The 24,000-nt window shown below is 36.7% G+C and overlaps 1 protein-coding gene across 3 annotated transcripts in view; it reads right to left on the reverse strand.

The window, feature by feature from the left end:
- The window catches only part of TFPI (tissue factor pathway inhibitor), a 217,676-nt gene that overhangs the window by 91,881 nt on the left and 101,795 nt on the right, over positions 1–24,000 (reverse strand). The window contains exon 1 of one of the 3 annotated variants that reach the window (XM_086898379.1): positions 11,128–11,185. The exons of the other annotated variants lie outside the window; for them this stretch is intronic. The gene's annotated coding sequence lies outside the window, so the exon portion shown is untranslated. Of the gene's footprint in view, positions 1–11,127; positions 11,186–24,000 lie in introns of those variants that run through there. 3 annotated transcript variants of the gene reach the window in all.

Raw genomic sequence — 24,000 nt, forward strand, 5'->3', positions numbered from 1 at the left:
AATCCACATCTACTTCTTGAGAGCAATGAACTACAAAGGTTAGAGTGAGGCAGTAATCTGTAGGAAAGTGATAAGGAATCTACATCTCCATGGTCTCCACAGACTACTTCAAACTCTAGAAGTTAGTGCTGACCTCTTAAAATAAGTTACAAAAGTTTCTAAAAACTTAAAATTCAGGAATCTTTTCTTTTTCATCAACATCAACATCGTGTTCTGTGGAGAAGCAAGAGAGCCATCCCTGTCAACTTGTGATTTATTTGTGCCAAGAAAGCAATTCTCCTGTAATAACTCTTCACACACGCCCAGACCCAGTTACTATAAGCAGAAAAATTAAAAATAGAAACAAACTACCATCAGCAGAGATCACAGGCCAAGCACCAGACAGTTAATTAAAAATAATCATGAGGACAAAACCAAATAATTTTATTAAAAATTATTAAAATATTATTATCAGGATAATTACTGGTATATATTTGTACTACATTAAATTATGCATTTTACTTGTGGGTTGATACCTCCACTCTATTTGGAGTCTTTCTGGTTTCTCTTATTTTAGGTGCTAATACTTGGGATGTTTTGCAAGCACCTGCAGAATGTGCTCCACAGGTAAAGAGATAGCAATTCATTTGGTTGGTTTGGTACAGTTTATACTCAATTACACAACTCATTAGGTGCTCAGTAATTATATTTCACATTATTTGTATTTTTATTTTTATATTTTCACTTTATTTTTATTTTCTGAGGTCTCTGATTTTAAATAATGTTATTTACCCCTGAATCATGACTGCATTACATGCACTAAAAACAGACTAAGTACAAACACAGCACAAAACTTCCCAGACTGCAAAAGAAAGTCAGACACCAAGGAGAGATACTTTTGTTTGGACTCTAACATTGCTTCAGTCTTTAAGGTAAAGAGATGCAATCAAAATATAAGAAAAGGTTGAAGAGACATCTTCAATATTCCTTTGTCAGTCCCCAGAACTCAGCTCTGACAAGGGGCTTGATGTCAAAACAGATTTAGGATAGAAAATACAGTGTTTACCAGCACTCCACAGGTCTCTGTAGAGCCAGCAAAGATGCAGGCAGAATATGGTGAATAAATACAGAAACCTGAGTTTGCCTATAAGCAGTTGCTCTTGCAAGTTAGGATTAGGACTAATTTAAAGCTGAGCAAGGATAAAAATTGATTTTCTGTAAACAGAAAAAAATGGGAAGCTGCATGAAGCTGGATGAAGTAGCCCCTTGTAAAAACTATGGAAAAAAACATTGACTACTATTATATGTTCCAGACAACAACCTACAAAGAGGTCAGGCAGAAAAATTAAGGGATGTGGCTCTAGAGAAAACCACAAGATTTTATAAAGTTGGTTTTATCAATCACTCAACTTCAGTGAAGGACACAGAAATAACATAATCAAAAACATGAAAGCCCAGCTTTCACACCAGAGGATGAGAATCCACAGTGAACCATTTACAGCCTGCTGCTCAAAGAGCCAGATGTGGTGTACAGTGAGACTGAACAATGTTTCTGAGAGACCGTGAAAATTAAATTCTAGCACTGCAAATGGAACGCTCTGTGCCGTGGTTTTTCCTGGCACTGGTAGGGATTTCAGGCATTGCTGTTCAAGCTCAGACCCAGAAAAACAGCACAGCTGGTACAGAAGAGAACCACAGAATGTTCTGGGTTGGAAGGACACCCAATGATCATCAAGTCCAACCCTTAAGTGAACGGCCCATCTACAGGGACACCACAAACTTGGTGTTAATAACATCAGGCTTTAACCAGCTCAACTAATCTCAGAGCCACATTCTGGTGGAGATGTGTATGTGCCAGTTAAATAACTGCCCTATTTTGGGGGGCACAGAGAAGTATTTTAGAGCAGTATTTATAAGGATTAGTTTGTGCAAGCTATCTGCATTGTCTTGGGCTATTGGAAAAAGTTGTACAGAGCTAAAAACTGCAAGTCTGAGAAAAGCCTTAATTCATCAGGTTCATCTGCAACACACAGGTACTGAAATGCTGCACTCACCCAGCTCATCATCACCACCATGCAGTTCTCCATTTTGCAGCTGTATTTATTTTAAGGCAGCCAGAGGTTTGCTCTATGAGTTTGCCTAGTTATACTGCAGTCTGTGCCATTTCAGAGGAGACTTGTTGCTACTTTGCCTTTGGAGCTGAAAAACCCCAAAAAATACAAATCCCTTATGCTACAGAGAGTTATTGCATCAATCTGAACTGCTGACAGAACACAAAAAACATGCCAAGAATCTCATCAAGAACAGAAGTAGATCAGACTTCTGGGAAACATTCAGGAAACTGGTTGCCCAGAGAAGTTGTGGCTGCCCCTGGATCCCTGGCAGTGTTCCAGGCCAGGTTGGAGAAGACTTGGAACAACCTGGGATAGCAGAAGGTGTCTCTGCCCATGGCAGGGGGTTGGAACTGGATGGCCTTGAAGGTCCTTTCCAAGCCAAGTCATTCCATGTTTCTGTAAAATTAGGAAGGTTGGTAGCTAGAATAAAAACACAACCAATTCACCCATGTACCAAAGCAGCAACTGCTTTCCTAACAGACTTCTATTATTTCTGAAAATCCATCAGCCTGGGATACTTTTAAATGAGTTCAAACAAGAACATAAGCTGGCACAGCATTTGTTCCAGTTCTCTGAAAATAGCACCACAGGTTAAATAAGGAATTTAACACCTTTTAAGTCAAGAGTCAGAGAACACTATTTACACATGGTTAACAAGAGAAAAACAGCCTGAAAGGAAACAAAAAAATCCATCAAATTCACACGGGAGAATTTCTTTTGATTAAAATGTAAGTTGGACAAGTAAAATACAACAAAAATATTCCAATCTACTGGTTTTATTCTTTCCTGTGATTGTGAAAACAGCCTTTTCAAGAGGTTGCAAAAGGCTGCGTTCACACTGCCTGTCTGAAGGGCAAAGCTTGAGATGTGGCCAGCTCTCACTTTTCTAGAGGAACTTTTTCCAATGGGTTAGGGAAAGCACATCCTAGTCTATCCTAAGAACACAGAACAATATAAAATATTAGAGTTTTCCATGAATTCAAACTTAGACAAAATAAAACAATACAGATAATTTGAATTTTTTGACCTACAAAACATGTGCAAACATCCATGCACAGAAAACAATTTGAAGCATATATAAAACTGCTATGATACAAAAAGGCAATTTATGATTAAAAAAAGATAGCTTAGGATAGAAAACCTGCTTAATTCCAGCCTGTTATTCTCCTCTCAGTGGCCAAGCAGAAAACCACAGTTGTACATAGAAAAATATGTTGTTTTAAATGTATTTAAATGAAAACAAAATATACATACCAATAGGAAATTCCACAATCCCTGCAGGTATGACCCTCCCAGTCCCAAAATGCCCTGTGAGACAATCCTTTTTTTCCTCCCATAAGTTTAAGTTATTTGGGAAAATGACACATTTTGCCTTGGTTCTGAAAATAACTTGAACCACTGATGTACAAAGATTAAAATATCTGCCTTTTAAAGTCAACTTTAATGATTGCAGATTCAGCCCTGTGCTCTGAGCCAGCAAATCTCTCACTGAAGTTCCTACATTTTGTGATCACAAAAGATAGACAGGATTATGCCCACAATGCTTTTGAGAATGATTCTACAAGCTTTCTGCATGAAATAAATGAGAATTCCCATCTTTCTGTTTCCATTGATCTATTTTTTTTCTCACTTCCCTCACTAAATAAGTTGGATTTGTATTGCTGCGCTTCAGCTTTCAAAATCCTTTAGCAATATTTTTTTTCTTCAGTTTTAAAGAGCAAATTTTATTTCCAGGTGTGTGTTAGCAGCTCTTCCACAAGTCATATTCATATAATGGTGATAAAATGGTTTTGGTATAGAGCTTAAGTTTACAGATCTTTTGTGTTCTGGGAATTTTTGATGCCCACAAACAACTACAGTTTGTGACATCAGTACAACTTGTTTCTTGGAAATTCTGTGTGTAAATGTGTCAGATAGTATGAAACTAATCACTTGAAAAATACATGTATTCATCAGTTTAATATTAACCACACTTATATAATATATAAATATATATTATATATTATTATACATATTATATCTTATATCTTTTATATCATATCTGTTATATGTTATATCTTATATCTTATACATTGTATATTACATATTATATATTGTATATTATTATTATAATACCACACTTATATTCCATCCATATAGATAGCACTCTTTCCACATAGCACTTTAAACAGAAGGTATGAGTAAAAGTATAAAGTGAGCACAAAAAACCCCATAATGGAATTATTGACCAAATTTCAAGCTAGAAAATGAGACTACTTGCAAATAAAATGCATGAAACTGTCCTTTTTTACCTTGAATGAACTCAAACATAAGTCCCTTTTTCTGCAACTTTCAGAGCTGAGAAAAATCTCTGAGACAAGTACTTTATAATAATAAAATCCTCCATCACAAGCTTCTTTCTGAATGACCTGCTGGCATGTTCCTCTGTTGTAGTCACTCCTTGTCTGCTGAGCCCCAATTTTCTGAACAATAATGAGCTTTCTCAAACAGCTCAGGAAACTGAAAGTGAGAGGGGAATTTAATTTAATGTTCCTGTCATCACAGTGAATCAGAAGAGCCTCACGATGAAATAATACATAGCTCTCACTTCAGTGTCTATGCCATAACTCCAAGTCTCTGAGGGCTGTGAAAATCCAGCAGGGACCCGAACCTGGCAGGTGTCATATTTAATGTGTGTGCAGTCACATTCCAAACAAATAGCTACACTCCAGGAACAAGCTAATAATTCTTCTGAGTAAAAGAATCCAGATATGTACTTTGCACTGTGGAAGAGATATTCCTTAAAAACACTGTCTATGCAGTTTGTTCAGACATTCAACCTTTCTAGAAAATCATCAGTCTTGTTTTTCACTGGGAACTCAGTGCCATACCAAGGGAAGACTCTGCTTTTTTTGGCATTTTTGTGCAGAGTTTGGATCTCAGGCTGACCTTGAGCTGCAGCTGCCTATCAAGGGCTCCATAACAGCCAAGGGACACTGGGGGTGAAACCCCAGCACAAGAAACAAAACAGAAATATTTGTTCCCTGGAAGGTCACCAGGATTCCCTCTCTCTGTGGCCTTACTGCCCCTGGCCATTGGAGTACTGGGGAAGTAGCAAACACTGGGTGGATGTGATCAGATATCCACTCTATGTGATATGTTCCAAACCTGGAACACAGGCATTTTTTTAATAGCTTGTTAATAATTTTTTGAAAGCTTTTATAGCTGAGCTATACCAACAAAACAGTAAAACTATACTATTTATTACCAAACCAGGTCAGAGCAATTTTTCATGTATTAAAAGGCACATTCTATCTCTCCACGACAAGGTTACAAAAATTCTATAACATCTTAGTACTGACTAATTAAGTCAAATAAAATAATTTTAAATTTTGTTCTGTCACATTTAGGATATAGCCTTTCATAGAACCATCCCCACCTTATGGTTCTAAGAATTTTTACATGTAGAGCACAAAAAATACTTCTGAAACAAAACATTCCCAAGGTCTAAGGATTAATGCTTTGACTGATTTTCAGTGGTGCTCAACACATGACATTTTCACTGTAATTGGTGTAAGCATAGGACAGATGAATCATATAATTAAATCTCACTGGTTATAATCTAAGAAAATTCTTATCTACTTTAACTAAGAAAAGAATTATCACTTTCCTGGTCTCTCTGTTTCTTTCAAAGGACATTAAGATGCTACTTATAATTTTGGTACAGAGAAAGGAATAAGCCTATTGACAATTTTCCCAGCAAATCAATATACCTGGTATCTGCAATGTATTGTCTCTAGGTTTACCAGTTTAATTTTACTTTCTTAAGAAGCAATTGGTTTTCCTTTGTGCTCAGATAAAATAATAAAATATAAATAAAATTATAAAATATAGTGAAATAAAGTTCTATCTGTGAATTTACTCAGTAAATGAACATCCTATATATTAATTTTTCTTGGCTTATTCACAATGAGAAAACAGCATTCCTTCACTGGCAGATGATATTATTAAATATTTAGCTCACACAGTAGATAATTGGAGTACTTCTGCCGTAAGTATTAATTTACTCATGCTGGTGATTCATGCTGATCCACATGAGAAAAACTGTAGCTAAATTCACATTTCAAGCCGTAGGAATCAGCAGCTGAATCAGAAGATAGAAATTGCCATCTAACCCGCACAGCTGCAGAGAGATGGAACACAGGCACCTAAACAATCACATTGGCTTTATCCAAAATTTTAATTTTTGTGCACTTCCTCTTGGGATGCACAGTACATTTTTGGACTGTATCATGTTATTTCCTTTTTCAAATTCTTACTCTTACAAGAAGAGTGTATTACTTAAATTTAAAGTTAACTTAGGCTTTTTAAATTGAAGATGTTTGGGTAATGATTTAAAATTTTGCATATGACCAGAGTTTCATCTAACCTGTGATGCTTGGAAGATGAATAAACCTGTGCTATTTATCCAGGGCAAAATCAGGCTATTGCCCAGAGGAAGACACTGGTCTAATGATATGCAAATTCTGAAATGAGCTGGTTTCCATTAATATAGTGTAATAAACCAAACTCAAATTTTCCTACTTCAGTTCACATTTACTCAGTCTCTTCAGAATCCTGTGTTACAGACTGAATGTAGCTTAGAGAGCTGTGTCTAAGTATTAGAAAATGGAATGGATTTAATTCTGTAGAGTCACAACCCGAAAGCTTCAGCCTGTACATGGTCTCATTCTGTCTGTGGCAAGGAGGAATATGTGTTGGATCCTTGGAATCTACAGCCCATTCCCTCCCCTCAGTGTAGTGCCTTTTCAGTATTCAACTGGAATAAATGCAGCAATGAGAGAAATCCCACAGGAACACTTTGGCCATTTTTTTCTTTACAGTATGAATGTTTATCTGTTCAGAACATTGTTTGGAAAACTGGAGGCATCACAGACCAGGCAGGTATCACAGACTCTGCAAGGGCTGATAGCTCATGGCACAAAGTCACTTGACACATTTTCATGCTGGTTGAACAGGAAACTGCAGTTTCATGATTTGTTCAATTTTCATGGTATCTTAGTCAGGAGGAATAGCAATACTATATGTGTGTACACGTAGTCATTTAATAATTTTTCCTACTTTCACTGTTTGCAGTCAAATGACATTGATATTTGAGTTACTTAGATACAGTTTCCAATAAAACTAGGTTGGCACAAGGACTGTGGCAACCTTCCGTATGAGTCTACTTATTGTGGAATTGCACTGACCCTGACATAGCAGCACAAGACCAACACTTGGGTTGGAAGTGGAATTAGGAAATCACAAAATAAAAATTTCTCTAGAATTCTCCTAAATGGATAATACCACCTGCAATTTGACTATAAGTTGGCTGTACTTTACTTGGAAGTTTCCCTGATACCCTCTTGCTGTTCAGAGACTGGATATAGTAATCCTGTATCAATGACTGAGCGAAAACATGACTTTACTCAGAGATCCTGTGAGCACCTCATGTAGCTGGTCAGCTGTCCTTCAGTACACACATGGAACAAAACAAAAGCTAAACTCCTGTGTCCTACATTCCCCTCTCTGTTGTGCAGATATCAATTCAGTGTTCATCTGGGTTTCTTTCAGAGGGGAAGAATAAACAAAACCTGCTTCAATTGTTTGGCCATCTGCCCTGTGGATGGTTTCTCCATCCTTTTCACACACATTCTGCAGTCACGGTTTGTGAACGCTGCTGATCAACACAGCTACCAGCTGCCACTTTGGTTTCACCAGCAGGCTGAGATACTGGGTTTGGGTAACCTTGTTTATGTATTGATCTTCCCCTTGAAGTAACACTCTTCTGTCAAACAATCATGAACCTGATGTTTCAAATTTAAATAGCTGCAGAGTATTAATTACAAAGTAATGCATGGTAGTAATTTAAAATACGTGCCTCAATATTTATGCACCTCTCTGAACTAGAAAGTGATTATACAGAACTCATTAACGGAGATTTAATTTAATTTGTCAATTTTTTGAGTTAAACTTCACTAGATTAAAAAAAAGGAAAGAAACAGCTGAAGCTACAGCTGCTGCTTTGTAGCCACTTCAGTTTGGCTCTTCCCAACATGTACATGGAACTTATAAATTACATCAAAAGCTGCAATAAAAAAAAATGAGAAGTTGTACAAGAGTAGAGGAGGAAGAAGAGAGAGAAAGAGAGATGGTGCTTAGCAGGACATGAATTTCTTACCAATAAATTGTCATTTGAAAAACAGCAGGTGACAATGTAATAAAAATTGTGGAGAGAGCTGAAATGAATACAAATGCCAGGAATACACTGGAAATGTCCAGCAGCTCTGCTCTGCAGTGAGTCTGCTTGACAAACATTGCTCTGCAGCAGGCATAAACTATTCATCAGAATTAAATATTTAGCAGTGCGATATCTCAGTTCTGGGCTCTTGTGAGCCCACCTTATAGCAAACTGACGGTTCTGAGGCAATACCGTGGGACCACTAATTGCCACTGTGCTGGTGGCCCCAGAACCACCAGAACTTTGCACTGGGCAGCAGAATATTTGCAGAAGCGTTGTGGCTTGCAGAGATGGGTTCTCTTTGAACAGTGTTGCCACTGAGCACAGTTAGAAATAAAACACCACGTATTTAGAAAAGCCGAGCGCAAAGAGCGATGCGGTTTAAGGTCAACTGGAAATGTTTCACTGCTGTGGCTCATGCTTAAGCCTCTCAGACAAACAAGCAGCAGCTCAAAGCAAATAGAATGGTTAAATGAACAGCTCTGGAATGAGGGCCACGCCAGAGCCCGTGTGGAGCATTAATGTGCTGCAGACACAGCGCTCTCCACGTGTTTAATACCGTGTGTGCCCAGTGTGTGCCAAGCTACCATCACATCAGATCACTTGGGTGCCATGAAATCTCTAAACAGAGAATTGTGTGCTATCAGACAGCTAAAAGCCCTTTTGATTAGTTAACTAGTAAGTTTTTACTAGTTTTATTAAATGATTTAACTAGCAAAATCTTAATTTCTGAGAGAAAGAAAATCTGCAAGTCTGTTTAAGCAGAAATGCTGTAATACAAAACTGAAGGAAAATCAGTGTTTTTAAGATCAAGTATGAAATAGAAGAGATATATTCAAGAAAATACATTCCCTCAGTTTCCTCTTTCTGAAGGAAGGTAAAGCTTCCTAAAAAAAATGTGGGATTTAATCATAAAATAATGGGAAAAAATTAGAAAATTCTTACTACAATAAACAGAGCAGCCAGCAGTGTTCAGTTTGAAAAGCCTGACTTGCTCTTGACTCTGTATTACAAATGTATTAATTGTTTCCTTTGGAGAGGAACAATTATTTTTTAAAAAAAGAAAGTAAAATAGCTTTTGCATGTTTTGTTCTACAGTTGTTCTATAAATCCCAGAAAACTATTTTTATTTTTGATATTATTAAACTGACATGGGGATCAAATATATATATAATTAATGCAGCAATTAATCCTTGCAGATAGTTCTACACAAGCACAGCTCTGAGAACTACAACTCCTTCTGTGTTAAAGAAAAATATATGAGTATGGCCTGGAAAAATTAAAATAATTTTAATAATTAGAGAGTTACAGTGGTAAAACATAGAACAAAGTAATGTTCTGCAGTTGCCAGCCATAAGAACAAGTCATAAATGTAGCTATATTAAGGCCCTATTTCTTTTTTAGCCTAAGATGGTTTAAAAGACATGGAGGGAGAAGGTATACATGAAATAATGTGTTATTTAGGTAATGAATTCCTGTCTACAGATTTATATGTTGATGATATTAGACGGTAGAGTCAATCTCAGCTGAAAAATGCAGGTCAAGTATTTTGGCATGAGATTCATACTTTTTAATTTTCTGTCCAATCTACAATCCATGCTTCCAGTAATTCTCTTTTCATCCTTTACCTCAGTCTTTAAGCTTTCATTCTTGGAATATTTGTTATACTATTAGAGGTTTCAATAAACCAGACAACAACTTCCTACCTTAATATATTTGTTACCTACCTGTTATCTAATGCTATATCCAGTTTGATTTTTTTTTTTTTCCAAAGAGCAGTTTCATTTCAGTTTCACTATTCTGGAATGGAAATTGTCTATCTCCCCTTCATCCTTATTGTGACAATTAATTTCCGTTTTTTCCAGATATGTTTATTTTCATTTCAGCAGTTATCCTGCCTCCATCCTCGTGCTCCATGTTATCACCCTTGCTGGAAACTGAGTTAATGTATTCCTTCAGTTCAGGCACAATATCTTGATCAGCTCCAATCTCACCCTTATTGTCCAAACATGGACTCACCACTTTATCTTAGGACTAAAATATCATTTCATCACTTTTAATTTCCCTCCTAAAATATAATTGTGTTTTTTCTCTTGACAATTATTGCTTGAGTCTGATAGTCCCTCACCTTTAAGATCTAACTTTCTATGGGATACATCTTTCTCTGTGGGCTGCCTGTAATTTTCCATATATCCTTTCTGAGACAGTAATTCTATTTATCATTGCACTTTGCCCCTCAGGGAAAGTTTCCTTCAGGCATTGCCCTCCCACTCCCTTCTGGAACACAATACAAAATGTATTATTTTCATTGCTATGCTCCCACCACAAATATTTGCCATGAATCATTTGGAGCAGTTGCAAAATCCCTCTAAGTTTCTTGACTGGACAGCTGAATAATTTTAAAAGAGAAAAAGTAGAAATATGTAAAGTCTGCTCCCTGAAATAATAACCAAACAAAAATAAAAGAATGATACCTCAATATCATCCATTACACAAAAAAATTATCATAGCTCAGACAACATGCATTTGTTAAAGAGGAATAAAAATCCAGCAGTGAGTTAACAATTCTGGCCTTCATTTGGAAGGTTCAGTAATGAAAATTCTTTTGCTAAATAATGTTTTCCATTTTTGCAAACATGATTTCCCTTAAATTTTTCACTTTGTAGCAAAACACTATTCAGATTAAAGCTGTTACAATGCTGCTGTGACTTCTGAAAAGAAAATAACTTTCAAGGTCAGTAATTTATCAATAGATAAGTATAAATGTTTGTATACCTTTCTTTTCCCAACTGTCCCAGCTTAAATAGGATCTTCAGACTAAACAGCTCTTCTTTCTCCCTGCATCAGGATAAAGACAGTGAATTGCACTAAGAAAAAAGGTTTTCCAAGTGTTCCATTAGAACTGTAGTATTTTATATTAAATAGAAAATTCTCTTTGAGAGAGCAATCCTCTGTAGGAGCTGTATACTTACGATGTCCATTAAGGAACACAAACAGCATCTATTGCATGTAAAATGAGAAAACCCCAATTTTTTTTGCCATGACCTAGAGTGGAAGAGTCTCCTGATGAGGTTAGGAGTATTCTCAGTCCTAATCACCCTCCAAAGGCACATCTTCAAAGCTCCACCTTTGTTAGACACTGGGGCAGTGCCTCTGCCCTTCCTACACCAGGCCAAGAGCTCTGAACCATCATGCACCTGATGCTGTGGCCAACTGTTTTTTCTGGCTGAAATCCTGTATTTTCTTTCCTCCAAATTTCCCTCAGCTATTTTAATGTAACAGGCAGTTTATCTTAAAATTGAATCAGCATTAGCTTCTGCACAGAAGGTACCTTTTCAGTTTGAACTGATGGTTTTTCTGGTGAGTTTGTTTCTTGATTAAGTTCCCAAGAGAAATTCAGCTAGGATGCACAAGATATTTCACTGTGAGATCTGGAGTAAGAGAAGTTTTTGTAAACTTAATTTAGATTGTACTGAATTTAGATTTTACTGCAAGCACTTTTAGGTCTTAGACCTCATTTCATAGTGGATCTTCAGTATTTATTTCTGTTTTATCCAAGTACATAACCTTGACTAGCACAGCAGGGGAAAAGGTTGTTCAGATTTTTGTCCGTTGCCATTTTTAACATTTTCCTTGTGACTTACATGCAATTCTGCACCACTAGACAAAATATTGCCCATACATTTTTAAAATAAAGAGCAAAGGAAAACACCTAAATAAATATCAAAGGAAGTTTCCTAAATAAATATCCAAGGACACTACCTAAATAAATACCATATGAGTAAATACAGGAGAATTCTATGAATTTCTTTAAAGGTCCATTATGTTGAACAATGACCTCCTAGGAACTGTAAGCTCTACTGGTCTCAAACCAAAGTACAAAACTGCCTCCCTCCTCCATCACTGTCACTGTTCTAATAGAAAAACCTGGTTTTCAGATTATGCCTTTCTGAAAAGCGTCTCTTCAAGGTACACTGTTAGGGTGAGATGCCTTTACTGAGGAGTTAATAGCATGGAAAATCAGATTAAATAAACCCCCAAAGATGTACCTATAACTGTTTATATTTCTTAGAGTTTGCCATCTTGCATTGTTAAATAAAACTAAAAACAGAAATCAGCTTGCTATTGTTAAATTATCTTTAAAGAGAGAAAAGGATCACCAGAAAGAGAAGTGGGGAATTATACAGCAGAGATCTCTAGGCTGTTGCAAATTTCACCTTTGAGAAATCAGAATCTCCCTGAGCTTTTGGACATTATGAACAGACATCAACCAAGCAAAATGCCTGCAACCCTGGCAGCCCTTCTGCCTGCCTCAGAGCTCTTGAGTGCCCTGCACCTGTTCAGTCCACCCCTGCAACTCACCTGCTAATTTCAGCCACAACGTATTTAGAAATTGTGCTATAAAGATAATCCCAGGGTGTTCTCCTACTTATCAGAAACAAATGCATTGTTGGCTGGTCTTGAAATAAGATTTAATTTTGAAGATCTTACCCATTTTAGAAGAAGTCTAATAATATAATGCACATTGAGACTCAGTTTAGATAGACTCTGCTATGCTCAAGTAATGTTTATACATGGAAAAAGTCCTGTGCAGTATGTAATAAATTTTCTGATTTTTGAGAATAGTTTTTTCCAACAGCCCTTCTGAAAAATTTAATTTTAGAACGGCTCACTGAGAAATCCGTGCCCCATCACATAACACTATCTTCAACATGTATTGGTACACACACACACACTTATATACATATATATACTTATATATATGTGTATATATATATGTGTGTGTGTGTGTGTGTCTGTATTTCCACATATTTTCTAATAGTCATAATGTATATTTATTTCTATTTTTCTGATTATTTGGAGAGGAATGTTCTTTTCCAGGAGGCTTGCACAAAAGAAACAAACTTTAAAACCTGAAGTTCCCCTTCAGAAAATGTTTGTTTCTTAGAAGAGATATTCCCAAAGTAGTTTTAAGTATCTTAGCATTTATAAATGCTTTATGTAGTATTTAGGTAGAAAAATCAGAACTTACTTGGCTCATGATTTGTTTTCTCATCTGTCTGACAGCATCCACAGGGGAAGCTTGCAGTGGAGAGCACAAGAACACCACAACAATACAAAATCCTGCTGGATTAGTTCATTTAATGCACATCAGCATTTAAGTTAAATTAAGCTAACTGATCCTATGTACAACTAAGCCACACTTACCACCTGTAAAATAAATTTGTCAGCTTCTGCTAAAGATCCTGAGCTATAATCTGAACCCAGAGAAGAAAAGCACAAGATAGAAACATTCTAAATCCAGATTTGGAATGTTTGTACAGCTACCCTTTCTCTTACAAGAAAGTTCCCCCCTGTTCTACCCCAAGTGCTAAAGAAGGTCTTCAGGGTTATAGTGCACAAGAATTAAATCTCCAGCTGGTGTTGCCAACTAAAGGCTTTTATCCATTCCAGGTACTGAAAAGATATCCTTTTAATAAGATATGAAGTCTTCAATGCTAAGGACTGTCAGTTAAGGAAAAATTTATACTGAGAGCTTGTTTTCACCGTAAAACTCATGAATAAAACAAGTGCAGAATGACTACCATGTTTAATCAATAAAATTATAATTACCAGGGGTCAATTTGAGAGGTTTTAGCTATCAGTTTCAAACATTTATTCTCACAAATAAAGACCTTCCTAGTGACAGGATATTCAGTGCCAAATATCTAACAGAAAAATCCCATAGATTGCCTTGCTTTTCAAAGATGTTGTTTTTTTCTTTTAAAATATACTTCAGCTCACATACCACAGTATCTTTAAAAGATATTTTAAATTAATTCGAACATTTAATATTATTTTCCTGAAATATATAAATTTTATTTTAAAATCTCATAAAAACTGCATTAAAATCCACTGAAAACCCAGAATTAAGCTTTCATATATATGAAATTCTAAGATGCCTGTCTATGGTCTCAATAAAATTAGATTTCATGGAATCTTTTGAAGAATGGATAGGGTAACATCCCTCAAATTAGAAGCTACCAATACAACTGATGGTGCTTTTAAGGAACTAAGCTTGACACCACTTAGATAATCAGAATTACATGTTTATTTCAGCATTTGAATTCTCTATTGTTTCTTCCTTTCTTGAGAGCATTATCATCTCAAAGCTCGAATGCGATGGAAAACAGAAATCCAGTTTAGACACTTTGCCCTTGGAGTTGGATTATCATTACATTCAGGATGGTTATTTTTCCACTAACAAATGCAAAGATCATGAAACTGAAGAAATGCAATGGTGCAGCCCACAAATAAGCACCGATTTCCTCCTTAATTCTTGAGGATAACTCCAGGAGTACATAAGGATTTTCAGGTTTTATTTCCTACAAAGTATATCCACCCACAGTGACACAACAGATTTTCAGTCCATACCAACTGTTACAGCTCCACTGACAACAGAACTGTTTATATGTGGCACCCAATAGTCTTAAAATAGAAAAACACTGAATTTCATTGCCTCTCTCCTACAGCCTGACCTTCAGTCAGTTTGCAGAGGCACCAACATCATATAATCCACAATACCATATGCTGCTTTCTCTCTTAGTTTATGATTAAGTTACACTTCTAAAAGCTGAAAAAGCTTTTGATATAGGTAGGCCCCTGCTCCTGATTCTGAATTTAAAGAATTTCCCTTTTAGGCTCTTCTGGTATTTGCATCCCATTCCATGTCTACTTCAATTTTTTAGCAAGGTGATTGTTTTCCAAGGACCTTAACAGAAGATATTTCCTGCTCATATTTGGATGACTAGTTCATTAATATTCCTATGCCCTTCACAGAAAATTGTTTTTATGTTCTAATCATCTTTCCAGAGGCCAAAAACATAAACCAGGTCATTATGAGTTAATTCAAATCAATGTCCAATGACTTTCTAATTTTCATTTCACACTTGATAGCCTTAGTGTTGGCTTTTGGCAACAGTTCCACTGAAATACTCTTATCAGATATTTTGGAAAGTTTTTCCATCTTTCTGAAACCATGCCTAATCAAGAGGGCAGCAGCATAAACACACACACACACACACATCATTTCATAGAAAAATGGCTGGAAGTTGGAATTGTCTTCAATTTAAACATCTCCTTTCTAAAGCATCTCGAGGATTTATGCTGACTAAACTTCTGCTAATCTAAAAGATTGTTACAATTCTCTGAAGGCTGTACTGAAATTTGTGGGTTATTTCAAATATAACTCAACTCCCTTATATATTACTTCTTTTACAACATTCCTACCCAAGTCACTTCTAAAACAAAGGAATAAACTTTGTTTTCATTAATTCTACCCTTACACTTCTAGGCAAATATTCAATTATTCAATTATGTCTGTCATTCCTAATTGGTTTCAGGCTCACCTGATGAAAAATGGTGTATTGGAATGGTTTGGATCTGAGGCTCCTTGAGGATTTTATTTTCCCTGAATACAAGGGGGGATTCTGTTTTATCTAGAAATCATCATGTTATTCCAAGGAGACAAATTCATTATTTATTACATAATGATACCCAAGTAAGCTGTTCATACAAATTTAATTACTGCTTACAAGCATAACATGAATCAGTACATTGGTTTAATATTATTCTTTTTAAGTTTTTTCCTGTTGAAGTACCTATTACATTACTAAATTTTGGACTCTTGTGGGATGAAGTTACACTGAGGCTCTACATAATTATTTTACTACCATTCTTACATTCTGTCCATTTTTTCAGGTTTCCTTTGTTTCTTTTAGTCAAAAAGTCCTTACTTTTTAGATTGCTGTACTCTAAGTCCTTCCACATCACTGTGGAAACAATGAGGTTTTTGTGTTTATAAAATTCTGTAGCTGTGTAATTCTTTTCTGCTGCTTGAAATCTTGGAGTTGAGATCTCATTATTAATTGCTAATTAATTTCAACATCAATCTGAAAAATACTTTTAGAAGTGCTTCACTGACTCATATGGATCTCTCATGATACAGCCTCAAGGGCAGATATATAAATGAATAATATTAACATGAATTTGATGCAAAAGTTTGGACACAACTATTGCAAGTGTTATGTATTAATAGTCTACTACTCAAATCTAGATTCAAGATCAGAGGCAGAAGAACTGAAAGATCACTTGAAAAGGCTTCAAGATGAAAGTATGTAACTGTCAAAAAAAATACCCCCAATTCTGTTTAACATCCAATTCTGCCCTCCTCTCCCCACATCATTTTGAAATTAGGAAACCAGAGTGCAATGATGAATTAACCCTGTAGGTGGAATTCTAATTGCAAAATGGAATAGCAGCAGGTCATGCTTTGGCCTTTCTCTAAAGAGTGTAATGTTTTGTGAGTGTAGTTTACTCTAAAGTTTTGTTTTGGTTCTGGTCATTGATACACATGCAAAGACCAGCATATAAAACAAGATCATAACATCACCAGTCTAGGTCTCAATCCTGAACATATTTTTAGCAAATAAATTTCCAATCCCCCCTTTTACTCCCTAGCCAGTTTGTATAACCAATCCATTAGCATCAGCCAAAACTTTACAGAAATATTTCTTTTCAGTAGAAGTATTTGAATGAAGAGAGATTTTGGGAAGGTTTTTTGCGAACAACCAAGTATGCATAACACAAAAATGAGAGAAATCAACTTTCTAAATGTGATCACTCCCTATGATTTAAGTTCTGTCCATATACTTGCTTCACCATTTTTTAATTTTAATTGCTCTGTAAACAAATAATCTACATCATGGACTTTCTGATTTTTACATGAAGCAGCTATTCGTAGTTCCTCTAAAGCATTTCTATTTAATTTAAAGCTTAGTACAGAGTTTCTAAGTATATATTCCTGATTTCAGAGGGATGCATGAGGCCATACATATCTCAGAACAGACTCTGTTTTAATTTAGATAGCTTTTGCTTATGTATTATATCCAATAGTGATGTTCAAGGGAAAAAATAGCCACAAAAGAACCACATATTTTAGGAACAATGGGAATCAAGTGAGATAAAAATAAATCATAGATTTACCCCCTTGAGATAAAAACCAAGCTTTATGGTCAATAAAGCACTATAAGTTCATGTCTTTGAAAACTATGGTGTTAAATTAATGAAACATACATTTCTCTGCCTGTGACATATGAAGAGCAAGTTTGTCTACAGGGTAAAGGTTCTTGTGTGTAAGTTCTGCTGACTTCTGTTAACTCTGTGGTGGATTCTTTAAATAAGAGGTCAGGGTTTGGGCTCCATTAGACTCCCCTGTGAATGACAAGGCTGCAGCACAAGAGTGGGCATTTAAACCTCAAGATATCAATATTTCCATCAAGTAGATTTGAAGTAAACAGTGCATTCACAAGAGATTCATTTATGTGTAAAATATTTTGTAATCATTTAGTATACATAGAAGCTGTAATTATTTGAAAGGTCTTTCATTATAAAACCTCTGAATTCTCTTTCATGCCTCTAGAATATGAAAAGTCCATGCTTTCATGTGCTCTGTGCATAAGGAATTTTCAGGACTCCTCTATGCTCATTTTCTCTCAGGATGAGGAACCAGATGGCTTGGATCTACTTCTTTATAAAAATTTCAATTCTCTGCTGCTTATTGCTCATTAGGTTTAGTATGGCAAAACTAGTACCATTAACTAGTAATGAAATGAGGAATTGTTTGTGAGTACTTTGAAGTCTGTGGAAAGGTTCTTACTGCTGTGCTGCTAAAAAATTAATTTGATTCTTCATTAATTATAAGACAGCGCACATCTTCTTTTAAACTATCATGACAATACAATAAAATGCTGTTTGGGATGAATAACAGCACAATACTGAATTTTTAAAATATCTCTTCTGAGACAACTGTAGGAGGGAATGTAAACTGTGATGGAACTGCCATATGGTGAGCTCTTAGTAGCAGCATTAACTGAATCCCCCAAAGCAGCATTCTGCTCTTAAGGAATAGGGAAAAAAAAAGAAAACCTGCTTTTATGGAGAAAGAAAAGCCAACAGCAATTCATGTCAGAACTGATCTCAGTAGAAGTTACCTATAGTGATATCAAAGGTTCTTTTCTAAGGAAGCTCTCCTTGAAAGTACTTTCTGTCCAGAGAATCAGGTCTGGAAAGATGCTGTCAGGCAGTGAAGGATTTCAATCCTACAGTCTCCAGTGCTTTTGCTTTGCTTCTGGCCCTTGCTGCTCCATTGCTTTCTCTCACCTCACTGAGAAAACAGCTCCTCAGCAACTCTTCCACAGAGGAGTCCCCAGGGCTCTGACCCTGCCATTTCCCTCTCTCTATCCTGGCCATATTCTGCAAGGTCAGAAGTAAAGACACATTCCATCTCTCCCTGGCAACGGCACAAGTATGAGATCCATGAAAGAAAGAGCATCAATTATATCTGTGCATATTATGGGAATGTCCTGGAGTGCATCATGTGCTCCACAGAAACTTCCATACCCCACTACAACGCTACATTTTGTAGTGTGTCCTCTGCAAACATCTGGCTGCAAAACAAGAGAGTTAGTCATCCCCATTAAGCCTAACTGAGCAGAACAAGGTCCCTCTGAGCTTTTCTGGGCACACAAGAAATTCAAATGATTCTTTGAAGGCCTGACCTTGCTGTCCCATTGAGTTAGACAGAAGAATTTTGTTGACTCCAGGGGAATTTTAACCAGCTCTTGGTAAAATCATAGATTTATTTTTTTCAAATTGCACCTGTTTTAGGGACTACCCTTAAATATATCTGTCACTGGGCACACTGAGCCAAAAAAACACTTGTAGTGTTTCTTAAGCCTCAGGGTGGGCAAGTGCATTAAATTTTCCCCATGACAGGGTAGAATTCCCCAGAACACCTTCAGCATTTTCAAGAGAAGGGCAACACAGTACTGCTACCTTAATAGAGAGAGCTCCCTGCAAAATCAATGTTTGCTTCAGATACACCAAGAAAAGAATCTGTTGCTCTTTATAATTTCCTCCAAATCAAAATAATAAAAAGTACAGAAATTCTAAGTCTTTTTTTTTTATTTAAAGAAAATTATTCTACTGCTATCTTATCCCTGTTTGATTTGTACTAAGAAAGCTATGCTATGAAAAACTTAAAGTATACATTACAGGATGATTTATATAAATGCATTATAAGAAAGTTTGTTTTACAGGGGTAATGAAGACAGTTCCATCTGCTCCAAAAAACACAATGCTGAGAAAAAGCCTATTGGGCACACATTCAACATAGACTCTAATAAACAGCTCACAGATTCATATATTTTAGTCAACCAGAAAAAATATTGGATATTTCTTACTAGAGGGTTCATTCATAAAAATTTTTAAGCTTTCCCTGCATGATAAAAATGTGGAGAAATATACCAAAAAGAGAAATATTTCTCTTTAAAATAATTTTTCTGGAAGAGAGGGGAAGAGAGATTTCTTGAATAATGGAGAAAACAAACCAAAAGAAGCCTTAGAAACATTTTCAGAACTGTTTTCTTTAACTTAAAGGTGCATTAAGGTTTAATTTGGATACCCAGTATCAAGCTTCATGAGTCCAAGAAACAGGAATGTTAAATATCTTGAGAAAGGCCAATCCAATGATATTTCTGTTTTGACCCGAGGCTGAGACAGGAACTGGGTATAATTAGGCTATTTAACTGGATATTTCAGAGTTTTAAAGGAGTGTTGGTTTGGCATAAGGGGATCCTATATTACGGGAAGTGTTTCATGCATCTGTATTAATTCCAAAGTTTTTTCTGTATATAGGCACAAAGTCAGCCCTGGGAATGCCTGGTGACCTTGGGAATGAAATAAGTTGAATTTTATTCAGAAAAAGTAAAGAAGAGAGAAGGGTTTAGAAAACCTACTCTTGTGGGAAGGGTCAAGAAAAGTACAAATGTCCTAAATATAAGAATTTTTTTGCCACCCTTCAGACATTTGTGAGCTTGTGTCTTTAACAAATATTGGTCTTTCCTTTCATATAAACAGCAACCATTAGGCTAAATTAATTTTTTCTTCTCCAGATTTCTTTCTTTTTCCTGATGTGGGCATTCCCCATACAGAGTCTGTTGGAAGGAAATTTTTGGTTTCACAGCCTTAGGGGTCTGAGGCAGATGAACAGAGCCAGCCCCAGGGCAGAGAGTTCTGCTCCCCCAGTGCCAAACAGCTGGGAAAGCAGGGTTTTCAAAGCTCTGTCTCAAAACTCATCTGGGGAGAGAGAAGAATTCAAGCTGCGTTAGAAAGGAAAACAATAGAAATAAAAAGCAGGAACAACTGAAAGCTCCCTGGGCTATGGCAAGGCATTGCAGGGTGGAGAGGGTGCAGTTTCTCCATTGTGGCTCTCCTCCTGAGCCAGGAGCTGCTGACTTCTGTTACCTGCTGCTGTTTTTCTGGGGGTTTTCTAAATTTTCAGCAGACTGAAATTGTGGTAGCCAGAAATTACACCTGGTTTTGATGCTAAAAACATTTTAGCTGCTCTTACCACGCTAAAAACACTGATGCCATGACTAAATAGTGCAGGGAGACATGCAAACCATGATTTGGACTTTTGAAAACAGTGTGAAATCCTAGTGGGAAGGAAGAAGTGGTGTGGCCAGGAGGGCAGTGCCAAAGGCAGAAACTGCTCTGCTTTTGGTGGATGTAGAAGAGAACAGAGCTCGGTGTTCTCAGTGAAGTCCCTGGACTTTCACAGCCCCTTTTCCTGTCCCTGTTTGTACAGCAACAAAACTTGCCTGCTTAGACCTGTAGGCTCTCTGTCACCTAAGGAGAAAAGCTGACCTCTGAGGCAACCAGGACCAGCATTTTTACTGGAGCTGGGCAGTATGTGGGGGCCTGTTTGTTCACATGAGCCAGGAACACAAGGAATAAGTCAGCCAAAATCAGAACAGAAAATTAAGTTTATGAGAGAAATGGTCCTGGAGGAAGATGGGGAGGAACAGAAGTTATCTAGTTGGAAGAGGGAATTACATATTTTTTAAACCATTTCTGAAAATTATTTTTCTTTTCAGAATTCGTAACTCACATAAACTTTGAGGGAAGGATGAATAGAGGCAGTGTTTGGAAACCAAAACTGAGAAAAGATGTCTGTAAAACTCCTGAGTATAGGACCACTCTAACCTGAACAGAATTACACAAGCTTGTTTCTTTAAGGAGAATAAACTGCAATTCATAATCATTTCCAAATGCATTAAACAGCCAGCACATTTCCCAAAGTGCACATTTATTTAAGAAAGATCAGCAAACTGTAGAGTGAAATCAATCAGGTACCCACCTTACAATATGTTGGGTTTTTTGCCACTGAGAAGAGCAGGCTACCAGTTATTAAAATTGTTTTTCTTTTGAGTGATGAGGAAAACTTCTGTGTACAGAGTAAGTGATGAATACATTCTGATAATAGAATGTTCCACATTCTCACTGAAGTTATAGAAATGATATTTATAAAACTGATACTGGTACAAGATAACCAAGAGTTTTTTGTAAATGATGTTTTTTCATAACTTGTTTTTCACTTTGTGAGTGTGCATGCACTCAGGTATACATAGCAGCACTTAAGCCTCAGACACATATTTATTTTTAATTACTTTGATACAGCTCTGAATATTACAGACCTGCTGGATAAGAAATTGCAAATACTTGACAAATCCCAGTGATTTAATCAGGAAGGAAGCTGAGTCTCTGAATCAAGTGTATGACTATAAACAAAGTATCTTCTTGATTTTAATGAAGAGAAATAAATAAGCTCCTCCTCAGCTTGTACAAGTTCATATTGTATTTACCTTTCTCTAAATTATACCTCATGGTAGAACAGGGAAGGTGTTGGTCTAATGTCCCTTTTTAATTTTTTAGGTTTAAATAAAATCCCTTCACCTTTTCAGTAACAGAAATTAAACAAAGTATTTCAGGAAATGGTCCTTTAATTTTTATCTATCAATAGCAAAACATTATGGAAAAAATAAAAGCATTTGGAACTCAAATTTCTATCAATGGGAACTGCCCAGAATTTCCAAACAAGGGGAGAAAATTGGAGAAAACCACTGGAAGCTGCAAGTTTGTGATAAATACTGAAATGCCAAATCAAACTTCTAATTCTGCTAAATTCATTGTGTCACTCTAGAAGCAAACTCTGTATCCTGTTTCCCTGACACTGCCGCCAGTGGTTAAACACAAGAACAAGTTCAGACTGAAAGCAATTTAAAAAGCAAAATTCATTTGTCTTGTAAAATGTGAAGCTCAGTTCTCATAATTCAAATGGCTTCAGACAATGCTGGTGCCTTGTGCTTTCTTCAGGCTAGGAGCAGATATAACAGATTCTGTGGACTGACTCTATTAATCATAACCTCTAAAGAAATTAAAAACACACGTTTGAATATTCTGCTGCTATTCCCTGCATTTATTCTTCTGACAATTATTTTTCTTGAGAAACCATTTATAAAGCTCTAATTATTCACAGTTCCATTTATTAAGTGAGTCTGAGGCTCTGCTATGCCTAGTGCTTTTTATCATTTTGTGATATCCATTGCACCATTTCATCAGGCATTGCACAAAAAGCAGAAGAGCCCACGAAGACAGGAGCTAAATGTTCTTGACCCTGAAATATATAAAACAAATGGGGGACTGCTACAAAATACTATCTAAATACTCCAAGGAAAGCTCTGTATACTGTTTCTTTTTGTTCTAGTCAGATCAATCCTATTGACACAGAGAAGAGTTTGGAGCCCACCCACCTGCTCAGGTTTTTCAGCAATTTATCAGTGAAAACATATTTCACTGTATCAGAGGCTCCAAGTATGGGCACACTACAGTCTGAACATGATAATTATGACTAAGGAAAGCTTTTGCTTACACTAACTGGGGCAGGAAAGATATTCAGCCCCAGAGAGCTGCCTGCAAATCCCTCCAGAGTGCAGAAAATCATCAGGAATCCTACAGCAACACTTCCATAGGGTGAAGCATTCACATGAAGAGCTTGAGAGCCCCTCTGTCACAATGCTGTGCCCTCACTGACATTTATTAAAATAGCATGCAATATCATCCCTTGTCTTGAAAATAACTTATTATGAAGCTAAAGGCTCTGCCAAGTGCCTTCAGGCTATCTTCAGCATATTTTTAAAAGCAATTTCTAAAGTAATGTATGTGGAAGAAATGCTCTTGAGGTACAAAAGCATGAAGAAAGCAAAGAGCACCTCTTTACCCCAGCTCCACACTGAGGCAGAATGCTCAGACCCTTGGGCTCAGCACACTCTCAGAGGCCAGGAGATGCTTGCTTGAGCACCACTATCATGTACAGGAGCCAAGTCCCCTCCACTCTGGAACAGAGCTTTAATCCCAAATATTCTGCTCTTCCTCCTTCTGCATCTTCTTCAAAAGCAGGGTTCAAGAAGACCTTCTTTGGAAAAAGGAGATGAGCCTACAATTAAGAGTCATTCCAGAGGTGGGGGTATTTCCTTGCTGCTGGAGTGGAGGTGAGATCTCAGTGGGGCACTGACTTTCAAACCCCTCTGTACCCATGCACAGGGAGCTCTCAGGATGCTCCTTGGGGCACACTCCTGGAGCCTTGGGGTCCCATCCTGGGGAGCTGTGCCCTCCTCTGGGCACTGGGCAAGAAGCTGGGGTGAGACAGACTGTGTTAAGGAGACTTCTTACTCATTGCATTTCATTAAGGTCATTTTTACACACTGA

Source organism: Cyanistes caeruleus, chromosome 7, assembly GCF_971803275.1.
Source record: "Cyanistes caeruleus chromosome 7, bCyaCae1.hap1.1, whole genome shotgun sequence".
In the NCBI taxonomy this organism is placed as follows: domain Eukaryota; kingdom Metazoa; phylum Chordata; class Aves; order Passeriformes; family Paridae; genus Cyanistes; species Cyanistes caeruleus.